Genomic DNA, 22,787 nt, shown 5'->3' on the forward strand with positions numbered 1-22,787 from the left:
AGGATTTGCCATTCCTCTCCACAGGGTTCCTGAAAGAGAAGTAAGCCTAGAAAAAGAAAAATTACAGTTTTACAGTGGGTGGACTTTTACCTTGAGTCCTCTGTAACTTTCTAATTGGCTAGACTGAGACAGTGAAGATGATCCCTAGACTAGGTTAAGTCCAAATGGGCCAAAACCAAAACAGGCTGAAAGATCTGTTCCGCTTACACCCTCCCCAAATCCCAAACCCAATTTCAGACTCTAGTTCTAAATAAGGCCAACTCATATGTGCTCAGTTAAAGAGCATGAAGAAAAAATGTTTGTTCTAATGATGATGGTGGAGCTGGCCTAGGTTCCCTGCCTTAGACTTATTTCAAGTGTCTTCTGAAATGTCTCCCTTAACTAAATGGGAGAAGAGAGCATTTAAAGAAAGATGTAAACAAAAACCCAAGCTCACAGATACAGAAAACAGACTGGTGGTTGCCAGGGGTAGGCAAAATGGGTGATGGGGTTCAAAAAGTACCAACTTCCAGTTATAAAATAAGTAAGTCATGAGGATGTAATGTAAAGCATGGCAACTATTGTTAACAATACTGTGTTGCGTATTTGAAAGTTCCTAAGAGAGTAAATCTTAAAAATTCTTAACACAAGAAAAAACAGTTCTTTTAAGTGTGTATGGTGATGAATATTAACTAGTTATTGTGATCATTTTGCAATATATATACAAATATCAAATTATTATGTTGTACACCTAAAACTAATATAATGCTGTATGTCAATTATACCTCAATTAAAAACTAATAAAGAAAAACACCACCCTGACCTACAATGCTTTTGAAATATCTTGCCTTTGAACTATAGCCCATTGTAATATCTTAAACCTGAAAAGCTTAGATTTAAAACCCTCTTCCAAAGGATGAAGTTGGGGCTGGTTGGTAAAAGCAAGGAGCAGATGAGAATCTTGAACTTCCCCTAAATAACACCATATCCCTGATTTTTTCATGTACTTTTTATTAACCCCAGAGAATTAATACCAAATCCCATAATCAGCCAAGAGTGTGAGAATCTCCTTTGGGGAAGTGATCACAGATTATCTATCAGAGAAGCCCTGTCCACAACTTGTCCAATCCTTGCTGCTGTAATTCTTTCTTAGATCAATGAATTGGGAACTTTATACCCTTTTATTTTATCTCTAATAGATTTAAAAAAAAAAATAGTTCAGGAAAGTACACCCTGTATTCGAAGTTTACCTTAAGCATAAAACAAAAAAGAAGCCTTCTGAATTTCAGTTTGAAGTTTTCTATTATCCAATTAGGCCGCAAAACAAGATTTTCCAGTGCATTTCAGGTAACATCATAACTTGAAAATGCCACCATGCCAAATAAAGCAGCAGTGTGCTAATCCTCTCAAACAGGTAACAATAGACAACCTTCTGCAGATTTCTTATTCCCACAGAAAATTTAAAGTCCTCAATTTGAAATTTCTCCCTTAATTTTTTCCCCATAAAATTTGAACTCAGAAAAGTGCCCTTCCTCCCTGATTTCTTATTCTACCTTGTACCAGCCAGATGGGTTTTATCTGCAGCAGCAGCTTAGATCATCTGTCACTGAAACAGGTGGAGCTCCTTCTGCACTTCCAAAGCTCTGCTCCAACACCAAACTGTTTATGCTGCCAGCATTTGCAAAGATCCATATGGTCAATAAAGCCAATAAGATATCCAAATACCAATACTACATCAATACATTTTAGAAATCACAAGCATTGCCAAGCCATTATAGCAGTTTAAACTCAAGGTACCAATTTCACTCTGCAATATTATTTTTCAATTAAAAGTAATGTTCCCAGAACCCTAAGATATAGATTTATATTTATTTGCTCACCACAATCCATAGCAAAGAAGTAGCTGTTTGGGTAAAAGGAATTAGAAAAGAAAAGGCAAACAAAATTATTGAGAAGAAAGATAAGTTTCTTGGTTTCGTTTTCTGGTTTGTATTAATGGATACCAGTGGTCAGCAACCCACAATTTGTAAACTTAAGTTTCAGTGATTTATGATGATATACTTACCATTTGCTGAAGGAAACAACTTCTGTTTATAAAATGACTTCCTCTCTCAGAGATTGGAGCCTAAAACACCCCTGGTTTTTGCATTATTGAGACATTTGCAAAGCAGACCCCTAGACTTTTTATCTTTTTAATGCCCACTCCTGTAGTGTATTAGTATATTCTACCAGCCCCTTAGTTTCCATTTTCTCTCCACTTTCTGAGAGGGGTTCTCTCTGTGAAGACACTAACCATGGACCTGGTATCAGATCATCTCAGATACACACCATATGACCTGAAGCAAATTATTAAAATTTTCTGTGCCTCAGTCAGTTTCCTCATCTGTTAAAGGGCATAATAGCACCCTACCTCATATGATGGTGGCAGAAGTGAAATGAGATATGTAAGTAACAGGCTTAGCACAGTGCCTGGTACACCATGAGTGCAGGACATGTTTTCAATAGGCCACTCGCCAAACAAATGTCCTGGCCTTGAGGATCTCCTGCTGTTCTTCTTTGTGCTTCTTGGTCTTCAGCGAAAGATGATGGGGGCCTGGGGTAGGGGAGATAGTACAGCTGACAAACCTGGAAAAGGGATGGAGTGAATTTGGGCATTTTGAAGGTGCCAAGTGTGTAGCACCACAAAGGAGCATTCCAGCAGCTGTGCCATAGGTTTATAATCACTCAAAAATTTACTCCAATTAAGCCTCACGCAATTCACTTGGCACCCCAAGGTCTAGTATTTGTTTACACTCTGTTTTTTTTGTTTTTTGTTTTTTTTTTGCTTACCCTAGTAAGTTTGGAAGCTATTTGAAATCAGGATTCTAGCATCTTTTCTTTTTTCCTTCAGGACAGAGCCATTTTATTTTATTTTATTTTATTTTATTTTATTTATTGTAAGGCTGTTTTCTTTTTTCTAAATTTTTGCTGTATTTTGGAGTATAGTTGATTTACAATGTTATGTTAGTTTCAGGTGTACAGCAAAGTGATTTAGTTATACATGTACATATATCTATTCTTTTTCAGATTCTTTTCCCATATAGGTTATTACAGAATATTGAGTAGAGTTTCTTGTGCTATACAGTAGGTCCTTGCTGATTATCTGTTTTATATATAATAGTGTGTATATGTTAATCCCCAATTCCTAATTTATCCCTCCCCACCCACCTTTCCCTGTTGGTAACCATAAGTTTGTTTTATTGCTTAGCCAGAAAAAGAATGAAATAATGCCATTTACAGTAATATGGATGGACCTAGAGATTACCATACTAAGTGAAGTAAGTCAGACAGAGAAAGACAAATATCATATGATATCATTTATATGTGGAATCTAAAAAAAAATGATACAAATGAAATTATTTACAAAACAGAAACAGACTCAGGATTCTAGCACCTTAACTTCCCTTATAAGTTATGCCTTCAATTTTTAACATAGTACAGGGCATAGTTCACTTTCTTATTGGTTAACTAAAGAAGAAATCAGATTTGATTGTGTTGTGTCTCTCAAAACTATGAAGATATGTGTGAAATCTTGTAAGAAGAAGACAAAGGAAGATATGATAGAAGAAATGAATTCAATGAAAAGTTTAGTATAATTATGAACTCTTTTTTTCACACTTTCAACCTAGTTTGGGGTCGTTCTTTACATACTGTTTTAATGTCATAATTTTGTTTAAATTAAAACTTCAAGAAATGACTGGATACAGAATGTCTATAAACATGCTGAATAAAAAAAGGTAAACAAGTACATTTTCAATGTCTTGACCACAGGCAAAACAAACATAGAAATCCATTGTTGTTTAAGGCAAAGTTTATGGAATCTTTTCTGTTATACCACATGTTCTCACAGGGCAAAGTACTTCCTGGTAATTCAAGTGCGTCATAATGTTTAACAATTCAGTGTTCTTTTGCACGTGACTCTGTGACTTAGAGTGTTTATGAATGATACTTATTGTGTGGAAGTTCTTTTATTTTGATATTGTCTGCCTTTCATTAATCACAAAGAAGAAAAATGGTGTTTTTATAGTATATCTGGAGCCCCAAACTTCAATGTTCCAGGTAAGTAAGCAGTTCCTTTTATAAAGATTCTTTAACTCACTTTTAGTGACTTCTTATTCCTCAGAAGACGGCTGGTGTCACACTATTTCCACATCTTCTTAGCCAAAGAGAACACAGTTCAGCTCCCATGCTAGTGGGTCACTGGTTTTGTGAAAAAGTCAATTTGTGTTAGGTGAACTCTGTACATCTATGCAGCTCTGGAGAGCTGAATGAACCACAGTTTGACCTCCTTTCAATAAACAGTGGAGGAGATGGAGATGCAATAAGACACGTAAAAGTCCAACCGACCTAGTACTTGTACTTATGTATTTTGATAATTATGCATAAGTATTTATTAATGAGAGCAAGAAACAAGATATTATAAAAAAGATTTTAGAAATAAACACTGCACTTAAAATCTTGTTGACTGTAAACATAATTTAATATGGAGTCTTGGTGTTTAAATGCATTTTTCCTTCCACTTTATTTAATCTCTATTTTATTATGATCCTTTTACTTTATAGTCAATAAGCTATAGTTACTTATTTAATTAATATAAAACAATTGAACTAAGCATTATCAAAAAGTATTAATTATAATGATATCTAAACTTTACTAAGCACCTTTTTATCTGACAACCATTACATATTTTATAGTATTCATTCATTAATAAAATACACAATACAAAATGCAAAATATTATTGATATTGTAACCATTGAATACAAAGATAAAAATGGGTGCAAAAATATTGTGGAGAGGGGAGAAAGAGGTCTTTGAAGAACTAAAGATTCAGGAAAGATATAACAGGATAGGAGGTAATTTTTTTGGTCATCACAGAAGAAAGCCAATGGCAGTATCCAATAAGATTAAATACATGCCCTTCCCTGCCAAGGGCCTGAAGAAGTTTGGTAGCATGTGTGTGTGTGACTTTACTGGAGAGTGACCACCAGCTTCCAAAAAGGTGAAGGTTGCAGTGTCCTGCTTCAATCACAGTTCAAGTAATAAAAAGAAGGATACAGTCTATCAAAGAGGGGAAACAGTTGTTGAACCAGAGGTAGAGCTAAGAGGGTTTACCGTCTGTCTCTGAGATTCTGCACACATATATACTTTGGGTAGAGCTGAGAGTTGACAAAAATCAAGTGTCCACCAAGTCTCTCCTGCTGATTCAGAAAAAGGAATAAATGTCAGTCATTGCAGATAATGTGAGCTGCCCTTGCAGACTAATGTTACCTAGGAATCCTCAATACTTGTATGCACCCTATGCATTTAATTTTTAATATGAATATGTAATCTGTATGTTGATAATTAATTTCTTAATGTTGTATTATCATAAGAGTGCTTGAACCATATTCCAGATATTCCCAGGAGTGCTGAGAAAAGTAGTAAACCTCCTAGCAAAGATGGCATAAAACTAATTTTCAGGGATGATTCATGAAAAATTAGCCAGGTTAAATTGCTATATATACAATATAAAAATATTTTTAGAAGATACTTGAATATAATCTACTCCTCAATAACCCAAATGACTGTTCTTTTTTTTAAACACTTGATAATAAAGGCAAAAGAAATCTTTCTAGTTCTATTATTTGCAGCTTTTAGTTTATATTCTCCTTAAAACTATCAATTTGATGTCTTCTGGTGATACATTTATTATCTTTTATAATAAGGCAGTTGCTGAATCAGAAAAATCTAAACTTACTATTTAATTAATCTCATTTGGACTCTCTGTAATAGACATAGATTATGAAATATTCTAAGCACTTAATAATGGCTTTCTAGCATCTGAAATGATACGTAGGATAAAATGTGCTGCTTTTATGAGAACAACTATAAAATCAGATCTTTTGCAATAAAAATAAGACAAGTAAAAAAATATTTTGAGGTGGAAATTATCCTATGTCACAATATAAAAATCAGTTTAGAAAACTCATAAAGAAATTTCCACTTTCAGAAAGTTAGAATAGATATATTCTATTTTCCCTGCAGGCCAGTAAGAGGCCCTTTGCACTAGCTAATAATCCTGTTTAATTCAGAATTGAGTATACTCTTTTGAAAAATTTTTTGGTTGACAGGCGGTACAACTGGACATTTTTAAGTTGCTAGAAATGGAGTCACTAGCAGTATTTAAGGCTTTGTAAGTTTGTGAAATAATTTCTTATGATACCTTCAAATACTCCAAGTTAAAAGCATAATGGTATAAGCCATTTTTTACAATTCTGGTCTTCCTTTCATGAGAAAGCACCTGAGGCACCCATTTTAGTGCCCAGCCCATAGTATGTTTTCAAAATGAAAGACTTAAAGACAGAAGGGAGCAGGAATTAAAAAGTTATGCCAGGCAAAAGTGAGGTGACTACTGCTAGATTACTTTCCTTTAGTGACGGCAGAAGTTTATCAGGCAGATAACCTAACTAGTGCTGATCAGGTGATTCCTGATTGACTGGTTTAAGACTTCTTTGCTGGGAGAGCCGAAATTGTAATTAAATTAGGTCTTGGTTTGATGACATGAGGCTTAGCATCAGTGACTTCATTTTGGGCCTGATCTCTTGTTTTCAACATCTACATATGGCTCCAGTTAATCTTCTTAAAAGATTTGCTTGATCATTTCACTTACTGTTATTAAAATTAAAACAAGAAAAACAAACAAAATCCCTCTACCGTGCACTAAACGAAACTTAAAACCCAAACTTTCAGTTTGGCTTTACAAAATCCCCATGAACTATCACCTGTCATCACTCCCTGCAACATCAAGATTCTAGCCTGACAGCTTCCTGCCAATCACCAGGCACAGCTAAGCTCTGCTTCTGTGTTTTTGACATATACATTCCTTCCACCTAGAATTTCTCTCCTTTCCTTTTCTTTTTCCATTTTTCTGCCTATAATAGCTCACATTTATTGAATGCTCATTTATACCAGCAAATACACTAAAACTTTTACTGCACATTCTCATTCTTAATTCTCATAACAACCCTCTCAAAATGGCCCATTTGCTGATAAGAAAACTGAGACACAGAGAGGTTAATAAGTTTTCCAAGGTCAAACAGACAAAATACTAGCAAAATGGGGAAATGAGAAAAAAGTCTGTATTGTAAGTTGAATGAGTACATAAACTTCAACAGGATACCAAAGGGAAAGTCATCAGGTTGGATTCTAAGATTATAGTAATAATATCTACTTTAAAAATATGAATAATTTAAATTTTACAAAGAGCTTTCATGTTCTGTGTTGTATTTTATTTTATTTTTTTAATTCAATGTCACCAGAACCTTAGGTACGGGGAAAGGAAAAAATGTGTAATGGAATTAAGAGAAGACCATTTGAAATAATTATTTTCTAATTTGAACACAAAGCTTAAAATAAAATGATTATTTCATATTACTTTTTGGTTGTAATAACAGTATTAAAGCACATTTTTAAAAGACTGTGAAGAATTTCAATAGAACATTGATTTCCTTAAAGAAATTATGGAAGTCTTGATGTTTAAAAAGTTTAAACATAGAACACTCCCAAACCCATTGTATGAGGCCACCATCACCCTGATACCAAAACCAAGCAAAGATGTCACAAAAAAGAAAATTACAGGCCAATATCACAGATAAATATACATGCAAAAATCCTCAACAAAATACTAACAAACAGAATCCAACAGCACATTAAAAAGATCATAAACCACGATCAAGTGGGGTTTAACCCTGGGATGCAAGGGTTCCTCAATGTATGCAAATCTATCAATGTGATACATCATATTAACAAACTGAAGGATAAAAACCATACGATAATCTCAATAGATGCAGAAAAAGCTTTTCACAAAATTCAACATCCATTTATGGTAAAAACTCTCCAGAAAATGGGCATAGAAGGAAATTACCTCAACATAATAAAAGCCATATATGAAAAACCAATAGTCAACATCATTCTAAATGGTGAAAAACTGGAAGAATTCCCTCTAAGAACAGGAAGAAGACAAGGGTGCCCACTCTCACCATTATTATTCAACATGGTTTTGGAAGTTTTAGCCATGGCAATCAGAGAAGAAAACAAAATAAAAGGAATCCAAATTGGAAAAGAAGTAAAATTGTCACTCTTTGCAGATGACGTGATATTATATATAGAAAACCCTAAAGATGCTACCAGAAAACTGCTAGCACTAATCGATGAATTTAGTAAAATAGCAGGATACAAAATTAATGCACAGAAATCTCTTGCATTCCTATACACTAACAATGAAAGAGCAGAAAGAGAAATTAAGGAAACAGTCCCACTTACCATTGCAACAAAAAGAATAAGATACCTAGAAATAAACCTGCCTCAGGAGGCAAAAGACCTGTATGCAGAAAACTTTAAGACATTGATGAAAGAAATCAAAGACGATACAAACAGATAGAAGGACATGCCATGTTCTTGGATTGGAAGAATAAACACTGTGAAAATGACTATACTACCCAAAGCAACTTACAGATTCAATGCAATCCCGATCAAATTACCAATGGCATTTTTCACAGAACTAGAACAAGAAACCTTACGATTTGTATGGAAATGCAAAAGACCCCGAATAGCGAAAGCAATCTTGAGAAGGAAAGACAGAGCTGGAGGAATCAGGCTCCCTGACTTCAAACTATACTACAAGGCCACAGTGATCAAGACAGTATGGTACTGGCACAAAAACAGAAATATAGACCAATGGAAGAGAATAGAGAGTCCGGAGATAAACCTATCCACATATGGGCACCTTACCTTTGACAAAGGAGGCAAGAATATACAATGGAAAAAAGACAGCCTCTTCAATAAGTGGTGCTGGGAAAGTTGGACAGCTACATGTAAAAGAATGAAATTAGAACACTTCCTAACACCATACACAAAAATAAACTCCAAATGGATTAAAGACCTACATGTAAGGCCAGACCCTATAAAACTCTTATAGGAAAACATAGGCAGAACACTCTATGACATATATCAAAGCAAGATCCTTTTTGACCCACCTCCTTGAATAATGGAAATAAAATAAAAAACAAATGGGACCTCATGAAACTTAAAAGCTTTTGCACAGCAAAAGAAACCATAAACAAGACAAGAAGACAACCCTCAGAATGGGAGAAAATATTTGCCAATGAAGCAATGGACAAAGGACTAATCTCCAAAATATACAAGCAGCTTCATGCAGCTTAATACCAAAAAATCAAATAGTCCAATCCAAAAATGGGCAGAAGATCTAAATAGACATTTCTCCAAAGAAGACATGGCTAACAGACACATGAAAAGATGCTCAACATCACTAATCATTAGAGAAATGCAAGTCAAAGCCACAATGAGGTATCACCTCACACCAGTCAGAATGGCCACCATCAAAAACTCTAAAAACAATAAATGTTGGAGAGGGTGTGGAGCAAAGGGAACCCTCCTGCTCTGTTGGTGGGAATGTAAGTTGGTACAGCCATGATGGAAAACAGTTTGGAGGTTCCTTAAAAAACTAAAAATAGAACTACCATATGACCCAGTAATCCCAGTACTGGGCATATACCCAAAGAAAACCATAATCCAAAAAGAAATATGTACCACAATGTTCACTGCAGCACTATTTACAATAACCAGGACATGGAAGCAACCTAAATGCCCATCAACAGATGAACGGATAAAGAAGATGTGGCACATATATACAATGGAATATTACTCAGCCATAAAAAGAAATGAAATGGAGCTATTTGTAGTGAGGTGGATGAACCTAGAGTCTGTCATACAGAGCAAAGTAAGGCAGAAAGAGAAAAACAAGTACCATATGCTAACTCATATACATGGAATCTAAAAAAATGGTACTGATGAACCCAGTCACAGGGCAAGAATAGAGTGACATATATACACTACCAAATGTAAAATAGATAGCTAGTGGGAAGCTGCTGCATAACACAGGGAGATCAACTCGATGATGGGTGATGACTTAGAGGGGTGGGATAGGGAGGGTGGGAAGGAGTCGCAGGAGGGAGGCGATATGGGGATATATGTATAAATACAGCTGATTCACTTTGTTGTACAGCAGAAACTGGCACAACAGTTTAAAGCAATTATATTCCAATAAAGAGCTTAAAAAAAGTTTAAACATAAAATCATAAGTTTAGTTGAATATAGTACATTTCTCCACCTCAACACAAGGCCTACCTAATTGGAGGGTAAGTTTGGTGTTATTAAAACTTGTCCATAAATATATATATATATTTTTATATATATCCATATATATATTTTTTTTAATTTTGAGCCTTCAACCAGTTGACTAGGGTAGGCTTTCAAAAGATTTAAGAGGCCTTTGTTTGTTGAACAAATACTTTATATTCACCATTGGGAAATAGGTTAAGCCTGCTGTGTCAATTAGTTTAATTGATGAGAACTTCAGTTGGTCCTGGGGTGTGTTAATTTCCTGAGGAGAACCTGTTGAGAGAACTACTCAGAGAAACTTTCACAGTTGGGAAAGCTTTCAAAGGCACTTGACTTAATCTAAGATCCAGTTATCATACTTTCATACATATTAAATGCCCCAAATCCTCTTTGGTTCAGTACCTTTGATGTCTAGACACTCTTTGGCTCCCTCTTCCTGCAGTTTTCTTTATCTGCCTTCTACTTAGATGAGAAGGACAAGATTTGTTCTGATCCCTCCAAGGGGTAAGATTAAGACCACTAGCTTGACAAGTACTATTTAGTGTAGGAATATTCTCAAAGTTGTCTGTACAATAGCATGTGTAGTTTGGGGGTGTGTTATGAATATATATGTGTTTGTGTGAGGGTATATCCACACAGCTGTGTAGATCTTTTACATATATAATGAGACTCCATCCTAGCAGACCTATAAACTACTTATTCCATCTTATAAATGGAATAACAAACCTTATCCAAGTTTGCATAGGAGAGCCAGGATTTAATTCCAGCATCAAAAACTGGGCTCTTTTCTCTGTATTTTACTATCTCATGAAAAGTAGACAGGTCAGCACATGCTAAAAAAAAATACAAGTGTTTGTTGGAGAGATAGGGAGGTGTTGGGCTAAGCTCTTGAACATATCTTAGAGTAACTTGACAGCTCAGTCTCTGAAGTGTTTGAAAATTAATGGGATCTCTAAACATTCTCTTCTCCCTTCTCCCTCCTTTCTCTCTCTCTCTCCCTCTCTCTCTCTCTCTCCCTCTCTCTCTCCAAGATGGCCCATGCGTAAGAAGTGATGGACACAATAACAAGCAAAATTTAGGCCTCTCTAACCTAATCCTTTCTGGCTTTGCAGCTGATTGCCAGTTTCCCTCCCAACCACCCTTACCCTCCCTGCATAAGCCTGGCGATCAGTCTAACACCTTAGCCTCCTTGCTTATCAGCATTCACTTCTATAGAACTTTTACATTAATTTCACTTAACCATCTTCTTTTTACACTCCGAATCTTTTCATCTCTCCAAGTGCTGGAAATTCTATGACTTTCAAATTTCTACCTTCATTGTGGACCCGTGTCCTTTGGAATATATCTATTTCCCCTATGGATCCCATTACCTGGATATATAGCTCCTCCAATCTAAAATATCCAAAATATACACCATAATCTTTATCTTTGCATCTATCTCCTCTTTGAGTCTACTAAACTGTAGCCCCTGGAGTCTTTGAATTTACCTTTGTCTCCCACTGTTGTTTTTTGTTTGTTTGTTTATTTAGGATGAACTTCTAAAATTTTTTTAATGTATTTATTTTATTTTTTATTTATTGGCTGAATTTGGTCTTCTTTGCTGCATGTGGGCTTTCTGTAGTTGCAGAGAGTGGGAGCTACTCTTCATTGCAGTGAGCAGGCTTCTTATTGCAGTGGCTTCTCTTGTTGTGGAGTGCGGGATCTAGGAGCTCGGGCTTCAGTAGGTGCAGCAGGTGGGTTGTAGAGCGCAGGCTCAGTAGTTGTGGTGCATGGGCTTAGTTGCTCTGCGGCATGTGGAATCTTCCCAGACCAGGGATCGAACCCGTGTCCCCTGCATTGGCAGGCAGATTCTTAATTACTGTGCCACCAGGGAAGCCCCTCCCACTGTTTTCTAAACTACAGATCCAGTTGGCCTCAATTAGGTTAATTTTAAGGGATTTTACCATTTAAACATCTTTTGTCTTATCGGCCATTTTACTTTTTCTCTGAGACCTGGCTCTCTTCCTTTCTGGCTTGATCTAGAGCAGTCGCCTTCTTCAAGGGTTATTATAGATCTGATAATGTCTCTTCCAAGCTAAATTAATGTAAAATAAATATTATCTATATGCATTACTTTTCCTTTTCTAAGTTGTAGAAAATATATGTGTCTTACCCAAAGGTCACACAGCCAGTTAATTGCAGAACTGAATGTCAATCTTTTCTTACTACAACCTCTTTCTATTACTGCAGGCTAGACCCATCAAAGACTTCTCTTTATATGGAGGCTGAAACTCAAATGCCTTTAAAGTAGTCCACCTTTAAAATTTCACCTTCTTTTACTCCCACACTTAACTGATGCTTGTTTTCAAAACTACTTGTCATTTCCCTCAATGAGCAGATCTTCATAAATTCATACATGCTCCATTGATCATCATTAGAGAGGTCGGGAATGTCCAGTCACTAATAATTAGACATCTCTGTAGGACTGGAATTCTCCCTGCGCAAGGTTCAAGGGGCACCCCAGAACTCTGCAACCTCCAACACTCACAACTTTGTCACCAGTATTCCTTCTTGAGACCATCAGGAACGATTACACTGTGCTCTTTATTCCTTTATTCCTTTTTTGTGTCATTACTATAGAAACCCTAGTCTCCTACGTTAATGCTCATTCCTTAGAGCCTTGATATTTTACATTCTGAAAATTACCTTCTCTGACCTCAACTCCCTCTCCTCCCCTGCTGAAGGGAGATTTAGATTCCCTAAATCTCTGAATTTTTTGTCACTAATGTATCACCACTCTATCAGAGTCAACTATCATTCCCTGGGGTCACTAGTCCTCCTTCTTTGATGTCAGGGCTGGGTTCACTGTATTTCTCTCCAGAAACACTGTTATCATAACTCTCTGAGATTCCACTATCCATGAAGATCCTTCCAATATTCAGATCTCTCAGTAAGTTAATCTCTTCCACTCTACCATAGCCACACATTCTCATGATTATATCCTAGTGCTCATGAAGAATGCCTACCTCCCATTCAAAATCTCGACATCACACCTCCCATCTCCTCTCTTTCTGGCTCACTCCCTCTGGTGCTTTGACTCTAACTATCCTCCAAAACTAAGAACATATCTGACTTTCTGACTTCTCAGTGTTTGTTAGCTCCTTAAATTCTCACTTCCCTCCTTATTTAGATTGAATTTCCAAGTCAATTATTATAATGGTTCTGCTTCCTTTCATGTATACTCAACCTCCTTGCCCTCCACGCAGATGAATATGCCTGGAGAAAAAATACACAGTCGTGCTGACTGGACACTCTTTATAATTATGATCATTAACTTCAAGTGGTTTCTTAATGCTGCCCAGTAATCATATTTCATTTTGTTATTCACACCTCCACTCAACCAGAGCGCTGTTTCATAGCTTCTCTTTTCTCAAAGTTCCAAAATCTCCTCTCTCGTCCTCATTCTCAGCTGATGATGTGCTTGCTATTTCAGAGCCAGCCACATAATTTTCAGGTTGAGGTACAAAATGAAAATGCAGGGCCTCATTTAAAACGCAGGGGGAAAAGTGACATTAAAAGTACTAAAATATAAAAACTTTTCCTTTCATGATCTCTCACAATGTCATGGTATTACTTAGTATTTAATTGTGTCCTTAGTAAAGAAAAATTTTAAAAGTGTAATTTGTCATCATGAATTTTACCATTCATCTTTATATTTTGCAGTCAATTTTAAATGCAAATATAAGAATATTCAACTTGTATACAGAATCATCAAAATTATAAAATTTACATTTTGTGGTTTGTATATGCATATATATTTTATTTTTACCAGAATAGAGGAAATGCACAACTAACTGAACAGTTTTTTTCTTCCTTATGTTTGCACATTCTATCTAAATTCTCTACTTCAGCTTACTGCTGAGTGAGGAAAAACTGAAAGAAAAAGAAGTATAGGTTGCCCTGTGTTTCCCTTTCATGTCATCATTTTCAGAGGAAGTAGTCAACTACTACAGGAAAGTAACTTGAATAAGAAAAGATATAACAGGTTCCTTGGTCTTTTGTGTTTCTTAGATCACTATAGCTTTTTTTTCTGAGTTGGAAATAAGTTCTTGTATAAACTGAAAATGTGGCTTCTTGGGGCTGTCAGTATCCCAGGCTTTCCCAGTTATACGCTTGCCTACCTCGTACTTGCTTTGAGTCTTGCTGAAGTCCCATGTATAGGGAGTCCACTGGAGTTCTGTGTTCACAGGGCATCACGAATGCTGTGTGTGAAGGGAATAGCAAGAAAGAGAAGATACACATATTGTGTCTATCTCCTCTGCTCACACTCATGTTCCTTTGTCTCACTGGACTTTAGAAAAGTTCAAAGATAAATCTTTTAAGAATTCTATAACATCGACAACAGAGATTTAAACTTTATGAGACCCTTCCATGGGTGCTGTGCAGTCATATGGGTTGCACACCTATAAACCTGGCCCTGTCCTATTTCATGAGAAATAGAAATAATCAGAAGAGAACCTCCATAATCTCCTACTACTATACTCTCACATATCACACCAACTTACCTCTCTGCCCATACACTCAGCTTCCTACTTGTTTGGTGAACAGTCCACACACCTGTTTAAATTTAACCCCTATGTTGAATCACTCCACATCTATGCTGAATCACTTCCATTCCAACTATTCAATATGTGGCATTTCTCCTTTTTCTCTTCATCCTCTCTGCTAGATCATTCTCATCAGCAAACATATTATCTATCCCATATTAAAAGAATAAAATCTTCTCTTGACTCTGTCATATAATCAAGCTACCATGTCTTTTATCTCCCCATCTTTAAAATAAAAAATTCCTCAAAGAATTCTTTATTCTTACTGCATCCAATATCTCTCCTCACATTCTCACTTGAATTCACGCCAACCAGGTACCACCATCCAAACCATCTGTGATCATTAGTGGCATTGTTTTGCTAATTCCAACGGTCAGTTTATAGTCAAATTCTCATTTATTTTATCCGTTGCAGCATTCTCTCATCTTCGATACCCTCTTTTTAGTTATCCTCTGTGATGGTTAGTTGTATGTATCAATTTGTCTAGGCTGTGGTCCCTAGATTTTTGGTCAAACACCAGTTGGGATGTTGGTGTAAAGATACAGTTTTAGAGGAGATTAACACTTGAACCAATAGACTTGGAGTAAAGAGCAGATTACCCTCCATAATGTGAGTGGGCCTCATCCAAATAGTTAAAGGCCCTAGAGAAAAAAAGACTAAAGTTCCCCTTGGAAGAGGGAATTCTGCCTTTAGACTGCCTTTGGACTCAAGTTGCTGTTCCCTGGGTCTCCAGCCTGCTGTCCTACCCTGCAGATTTTGGACTTGCCAGCCTCCACAGTTGTGTGAGGAAATTCATAGGTAGATATAGATATAGATATGGATATAGAAATAGATATGGACATTTTCTATTGGTTCTGTTTCTCTGGAAACTCTAATAAGCTGCTAAGAATCCAAAGTCATCCACTTAGTTTTGATCTTACCTCTCAAGCTACTCCAACTGAGTTTAATTTTTTTTCCCATTTTTTCCCCATTTTCCCTAATCTCTAAACTTTGGAGTACTGAAGCGTTTGTCCTTGGCATTGTTCTCTTTGCTATTTACATTCACTCTCTTGGTGATCTCATCCAAGTATATATTTTACCATATTTGCTTTATCATTTCATTTGTGTGTATATTGGTGGGAAGAAGTATAATTAACTTTTGTAGTATTTTACAGTGTCACGTGTTATTCCCTTTCTCCCAAAATACTTCAGTGTGCATTTCCTAAAATCAAGGATATTCTCTTATATAACCATAATATAATTATCAAAATAAGTTAAGATTGATATACCATTATTTAATATAATAACTTTATTAAAATGTCATCAAATGTCCCACAAATGTGCTTTATCACAACAGGATCACGTATCACATTTACTTGTCAAGTCTTTTGAGTTTCCTTTAACATGGAACAATTCCTCAATCCTTCTTTGTCTTTTGTGACATTGATATTTGAAAAGTACAGAACATTAATTCCATAAAATGTCTCTCAATCTGAGTTTGTCTGATGTTTCCACATGATCATACTCAGGTTATATATTTTTGGCAGGAACACCGTGAATGACTACTTTTTGATTTCTAGCCTAAGCTCTTTCTTAGCCTTTCAGCAAGAAGCTTCAAAGTCATTTTGTTAAGTGAGAATGAGAACATACTGGAGTAGGGTGGGCCCTATTGCAATGTAACTGGTGTCCTTATAAGAAGGGGGATTTTGAATAGAGAAACACACGTAGGGAGAATGCCATGTGATGATGAAGGCAGATAGCAGAGTGATGCTTCTACAAGCCAAAAATTGCCAGCAATCCACCAGAAACTAAGACAGAAACATGGAGCAGATTCTCACTCATAACTCTCAGAAGAAATCAATCGTGTTGACACATCATTGATCTCCAACTTCTAGAACTGTGAGACAATACATTTTGTTGTTTAAGCCACCCAGTTTGTGGTATTTTATTACAGCATCCCTAGCAAAATAATAAACTACCCATCCATTGCACTCTTAGAAATTTACCCAAGAGAAATGAAAGTATATGTCCAATAAAGAATTCTACAGGAATGTTCACCGCAGGTGTATTTATAATTGCCCCAAACTAGAAACAACGTAAATGTTTGTCATCAGGTTAATAGATAAAGAAATAAATTTTTGTATGTTTATATAATGAAAGCAGTTAAAAGTATATAATGCAGTAGTTAAAAGAACATACAACTGAGACACCACATGGATGAATACATTAGGAAAAAAAAAAACGCTGCTGAATGAAAGACATCAGAAATAAAACATACAACCTCCTGTAATGATTCCATTTAAATGAAATTCTAGGAAATGCAAAACTAATTTATATAGTCAGAAATCTCATCAGTATTTGGAGAAGAGAGGTTGAGGGGGTGATTGCGAAAGGGCACTAAGGGGCCTTTTTGTGGTGAAGAAACCTTGATTGTAAAGGTGCTCATACTTGTCAAAACTTATTGAATGCTGCACTTAAAAATGGGAAGTTTTATTTTGGAAATTATACCTCAGTAAACTTGACTTTTAAAAACATATGGTTAGTAAAAGAAAAAGTTAAAAAATACTTAAGATGGAAAGAATACATACAGAAACAATAGCAATTGCTTATTCTGTTTCAATTCTTAATGTTCATTTTCTGAAACAGCATAATAAAACCTCTAGCTATGTAGTCATTAATTTTTAATGGACATATTCAGGATTTCTGGCATTGTCTCAAAGCTGTCTCTGAGAAAGTTGTTGGGAGTTTTGATAATAAGCTAGAAAACTGGAAATTAGGTTGGAAATAAACTCAAGCATAATTGAAAAAAAACCACATTGTTTGCTCTGGGGATTTTGATTATTGATAGGAAGGGGTTGCTTTTCACTCAGAATTTGTTAACAATGCATAGTGTTTGTGATTTTTGTGCAATATTTTGCCTATCTAAATTTATACCTGAAATGATAAATTTAGGTGTGGCCTCTTATTTTCGAATTTCCATTCACTTGGCTATAATTGTTTATCTTTAGGAGAGATGGTTGTGGTAGATTATCTCCAAGCAACTTTCTGATCAACAGGACAATTAACAGAGTTGAAAACCTTAAAAGACTCAATTAGGTCTATATTCAGGTGTTCTCTGTTAGGACTCTAGTATGCTCAAACTTGGCCACACGTGCGAATCACCTCAAAACTACTTACACCTGAATCTCATACCTATTTCTTTTTAATTGTCCACAAAATGGAATTTTAAAAATAGTCCCAGTTGATTCATATGTGAAGCCTATGTCCATAAATGCTGTGGGGCACTTTCCAGGGTTGCCATATGGCTGATAACCTGTACTAAGTTGGGAGCTCAGGGTTTCATGACTCCGGTTGACTCTAGTCTTCACCTATGAATCAGTTGGTTTCTGTGGGTGAAAGGCACCTTGAGGAGTTTTTTGCTATTCAAATTACCACCTTTACAATGCTTTATCTGAAGTTCTACTTTGAAGTTCTAGAGTTGTGGAAATGGTTGCTTTAGAGATAAAACATTATCAGTAAAATGTTAAAAAAAAGTATTCTAGTACAGTGAATTTCTAAACTACATTCTTGTTCAGTATAAAATCCTCTGATTCAGCTTATCATAAAGGATTTAGAAATATCATGGCACAGGCATTCCATAGTAATTTTTCAAAATTTAAATAATGGCTTTATATTCAAAATTAAGTAATAGAAAGAATACGTAGTTTTAAAAGTTTTAGTTGGATGTCAGCCATTCTTCACTAATCACTTTCTAGATTAGTGTTGTTATGGGCTGGATTGTGTCCTTGCCAAATTCAGGCGTTGATGTCCTAGCCCCCCGTACCTCAGAGTGTAACTGTATTTGGAGGTAGACTCTATAAAGAGGTAAAGTGAGGTCATTAGGTAGGCCCTGATCCAGCATGACTGGTCCTTATTTCTTCTAATAAGGACACAGAGGGAAGACCAGGTGAAGGCACAGGGAGAAGATAATTACCTACAAGCCAAGGAGAGAAACCTCAGAAGAAATGAACCTGCTGACACATTGATCTCAGACTTCTAACAGTGAGTACTTTGAGAACAAACATTTTTGTTTAAGACACCTAGTCTGTGGTACTTTGTTATGGAAGCCCTGGAAAACTGATACCATGGTTCTCAATATCAGCTGCTCACCAGAACTGCCTGTAGCTACAGTAAAAGTAAAGTGATGCCCATGCCAGTTAAATCATAATGGGAGGGGAGGAAATGTAGGGTGGGTAAGCATTGATTTTTTTTTTTTTGGAAGGTCTCTATGTGAAAACAGGCTTGTATTTAACTAACTTTTTTCTATAACAGTCTGCTGCAAAGTTCCTTAGTGAGAATAACTTGAAAACTGATAAACAAGTCATAAGTTCTTTCCAATGTATCCAGGTTCTGTTTGTTATTTTGACAAGTATGTCCCTTAAATTATTTAGTATCTATTCCTTGCCCGATAGAAAACAAAAGTAAACGGGTTTAAATTTTTGTTATCTGCTATTGAAATAAATTCCTTCTCATGTGGCTTATGCAGAGAGACAGTATTTATTCCATTGTATTATTTTCCTTAAGAGACAGGTCTCAATATGTTCCTGTTTTCTCAGTGTGATATCATAGCCCCATAGAAAATATAAATGCCAAGATTTTAAGCCATTTCATGGGTATGTTGAGGATTAACCCTAATTATTAAATTATAGTTTCTAAAATTCTTTGGTTTGATTTCTTCAGAGAGAATGTACTTTATCACAGGTAAAGAAAGGAAAAAAAAATTCCTGAAACAGAAAAGAATTCAAATAAGAAAGCTGCAGCTACAGCAACTAACCATGGCAGAAACTATGTTCAGAAATGCCACTTAAAGTTTAGTTCTTTCCAGACTATTTCCAAACATTTTCTGCTGCTTGCTAAGCTAAAAACAGGTACGACATATGCCACATATTAATAATTATCTGCATGTGGGGATTCTCCAAGAACTGACCTGTATAACTGAGGATAAAAATCACCTGGAGACCTCTGGTTGCTTCTGATAATCAGTCTGATGCAAAGTGGGATACAGGGTTTAAGATTAGAAAATCAAATGCTAGAATACATGGTCTGGACTCAACCCTAGTTTTTCTACTTCTTGGCTTTGTAACCTTGGATAAATTATTTAAAATTTTTTTAAAAAATATTTGTGTCGCTTGTTTTGCCTCAGGGATTTTTTTTGTGTTCATTTATTTCAGGAAACAGTAAACACTCAATGTTCATTTATATCAGACATCATCTATTACAACTGTGTAGAAATCCTTGCATCCTTCTCTACCTTCCTTTATACTTTGGTACTTGACCCATATTTTTCTTTTCTGTCCTATTTATTTCTCTCTTCTCACTGTCTTTTAGAGTGGTAATATTAGAAATTTGTGTTCCACTTGTTGCTATTCTGTGTGAGCCACACAACAGTATGGTTCTACCTTAGTCTTCACTAGGAATTACCCCCTTGGTAATATCTTGAAAAGAAGCTCTTGCTCTTGTCAATCACAATTATCTTACCTGTCATCCCTTAAATCACCTTAGAAGGAAAAGGTAATTCTGAGATGGTTGGCAGTTAAGGTAAAGGAGGAAAAATGGAAAAGGTAGTGTCAAAATATCTCAATAAAGCAGAGTAAAAAGCCCCAATTTATTAAAAAATACTCTTCCACTTTACCAGCTTTACCCACTTGGGCAGCTCAGCCTAAGAAGCCTTCAGTTTCCCCACTGTATCATCACTTGATTCATCTCACAAACCAGCTACACTAAAACCCCACCTGAGACGAACACCAAGGTCAGCTGCTTAATTGCTGTAAATTGTAATCTCTCTCAATATCTTGCTCCTTTGACTGTCTTGTTATTCCTAATTGCTTCTGAACTTTAATATTCCTGACTTTCAATTATCCTTTTTAAAAAAACTGTAACATATTTAACACTTATGTTACACGTGAAACACAATGTTATATAATCATCTTTCTGTTTTACTTATAACTGTTGAAGGTATATGTCTTCTGTTTCTCAATTAGTTGTACTACTCATGAGGAAATAGACTATATATTTCTTTTTATCCCCTATAAATCCCAGAACATTAACAAATACAATAAAGGCACACATTAAGCTTGACTCCATAAGTAATTATTCATTTAAAATTAAGCATAACTCCATTTTATGCAAATGTGCTTAATAAATTAGGAGTTTGGGATTATAGATACAAAATACTATGTATAAAATAGACAAACAAGGTCCTACTGTATAGCACAGGGGACTGTACTCAATATCCTGTAATAAACCATAAGGGAAAAGAATATGAAAATGAATAAATATATATATTCTTTATATTTATATAACTTTATATAGTTATATATATTTATATAAATATTTATATTTTTCTATATATATACATATCTGTGTATGTATATATAACTGAATAACTTTGCTGTATACCAGAAACTAACATGATGTTGTAAATCAACAGTACTTCAATTTAAAAAATTAAACAGAAATGAAAAAAAAATAGTCTTTTTCTTACTATTTTTTATTAAGGTATTGTCTGGATGTATTTCTCATTTGACACCATTGTCTTTAAGAGATTTTATTTGGTCTTAGTCATGAGTAGATATGAAATTAATTCCTGACAAACAAAAGTTCTAAACATACTCCAAAATTGTGAGAAAAAATGATATACTCTTCTTGAGTCGGTAGTTTTATTTCATGTACATGAATATACTGCTAGAATATACTATGATATTACTTTGGTTGCCTATTAATTACACATGAAAAGAAATATTTCTGGTTATGCTTGATCTCATTAAATGATAGAATGCAATAGGAATATGTTTCTTACATAGTTAGAAACTTCATGTTTGCTTTTTTAAATTTACTTTTGTTCAGCTACCTGCTTGTCTTGAGTTGAATATTAAGTGTAAGGCATGCATGAAAGTCTGACTGCATAGATAAAAGTGTGTCCCATTTACTATAAGCTTTGTTGGATGATTCATTACTTACTTTACACTTATAAAACTGGGAGGCATTTTATAGTGTGTGACTTCCTAAAAATAATAAAATATCACGTGGAAAGAAAGTAATTTTTTCATTTTGGGGAGAAAGGTGAATGTTATTAGATCACAAGCCACAATTATTATGTTGCATATTCCAATGTATTAATTGGTATTTTAATACATTACTCTAATTTTCACTGTGATTGTGAATGTCCATGCCCCCAAACACAAGAAATTGGGAAATCAAGAATCCAGGAAAAGGAAAAAAAAAGTATATGTATACATATAAAAAATATATATATACATGTATATGTATATGTGTGTGTGTGTATATAATTTGCCATTTCTCAAACTGTAAGAGTTTAATAAATGAAGGAAAAAGTTGACTTACAATAGTGAAATATATTAGAAAGATATTGCTTACCAAATTCAATTAAATTTTAAGTCTATAGTTTACAATTCGATTTACCTATGCAGATTTTTCCCCCAAGTGGTATTTACTGAAATAATAATGGAACTTCCACACTGGTTCATAGAAGTAAAATGACCATTACAAAACAGTTGGTTGTTGTTGTTGATTTTTTTATGTCTTTTTTATTGAAGTATAGTTGATGTATAATATTGTGTTACTTTCAGGTGCACAGCAGAGTAATTCAGTTATGCAAAAATATATGTATCCATCTATATTATTTTTTTAATTATTTTCCATTATAGCTTATTACAGTTATTGAATATGGTTCCGTATACTATACAGTAAATCTTTGTTGTTTATCTATTTTGTATATGGTAACATGCATCTATTAATCCTACATTTCCAATTTATCCCTCCCCACCCCTTTCCCCATTTGTAACCATAAGTTTGTTTCCTATGTCTGTGAATCTGTTACTATTTTACAAATAAGTTCATTTGTACTATTTTTGTGGTTCCATATATAAGTGATATCATATAATATTTATCTTTCTCTAACTTTACTTAGTATGATAATCTCTAGGTCCATCTATGTTGCTGCAAATGGCATTATTTCATTCTTT

At 35.0% G+C, this 22,787-nt stretch overlaps 1 pseudogene; it reads right to left on the reverse strand.

Moving 5' to 3' along the window:
* The window catches only part of LOC130854865 (post-GPI attachment to proteins factor 2-like), a 110,940-nt pseudogene extending 96,509 nt beyond the window's left edge, over positions 1-14,431 (reverse strand).
* Between the last annotated feature and the right edge of the window lie 8,356 nt (positions 14,432-22,787).

Source organism: Hippopotamus amphibius, chromosome 6 (assembly GCF_030028045.1).
Source record: "Hippopotamus amphibius kiboko isolate mHipAmp2 chromosome 6, mHipAmp2.hap2, whole genome shotgun sequence".
Taxonomy (NCBI): Eukaryota; Metazoa; Chordata; class Mammalia; order Artiodactyla; family Hippopotamidae; genus Hippopotamus; species Hippopotamus amphibius.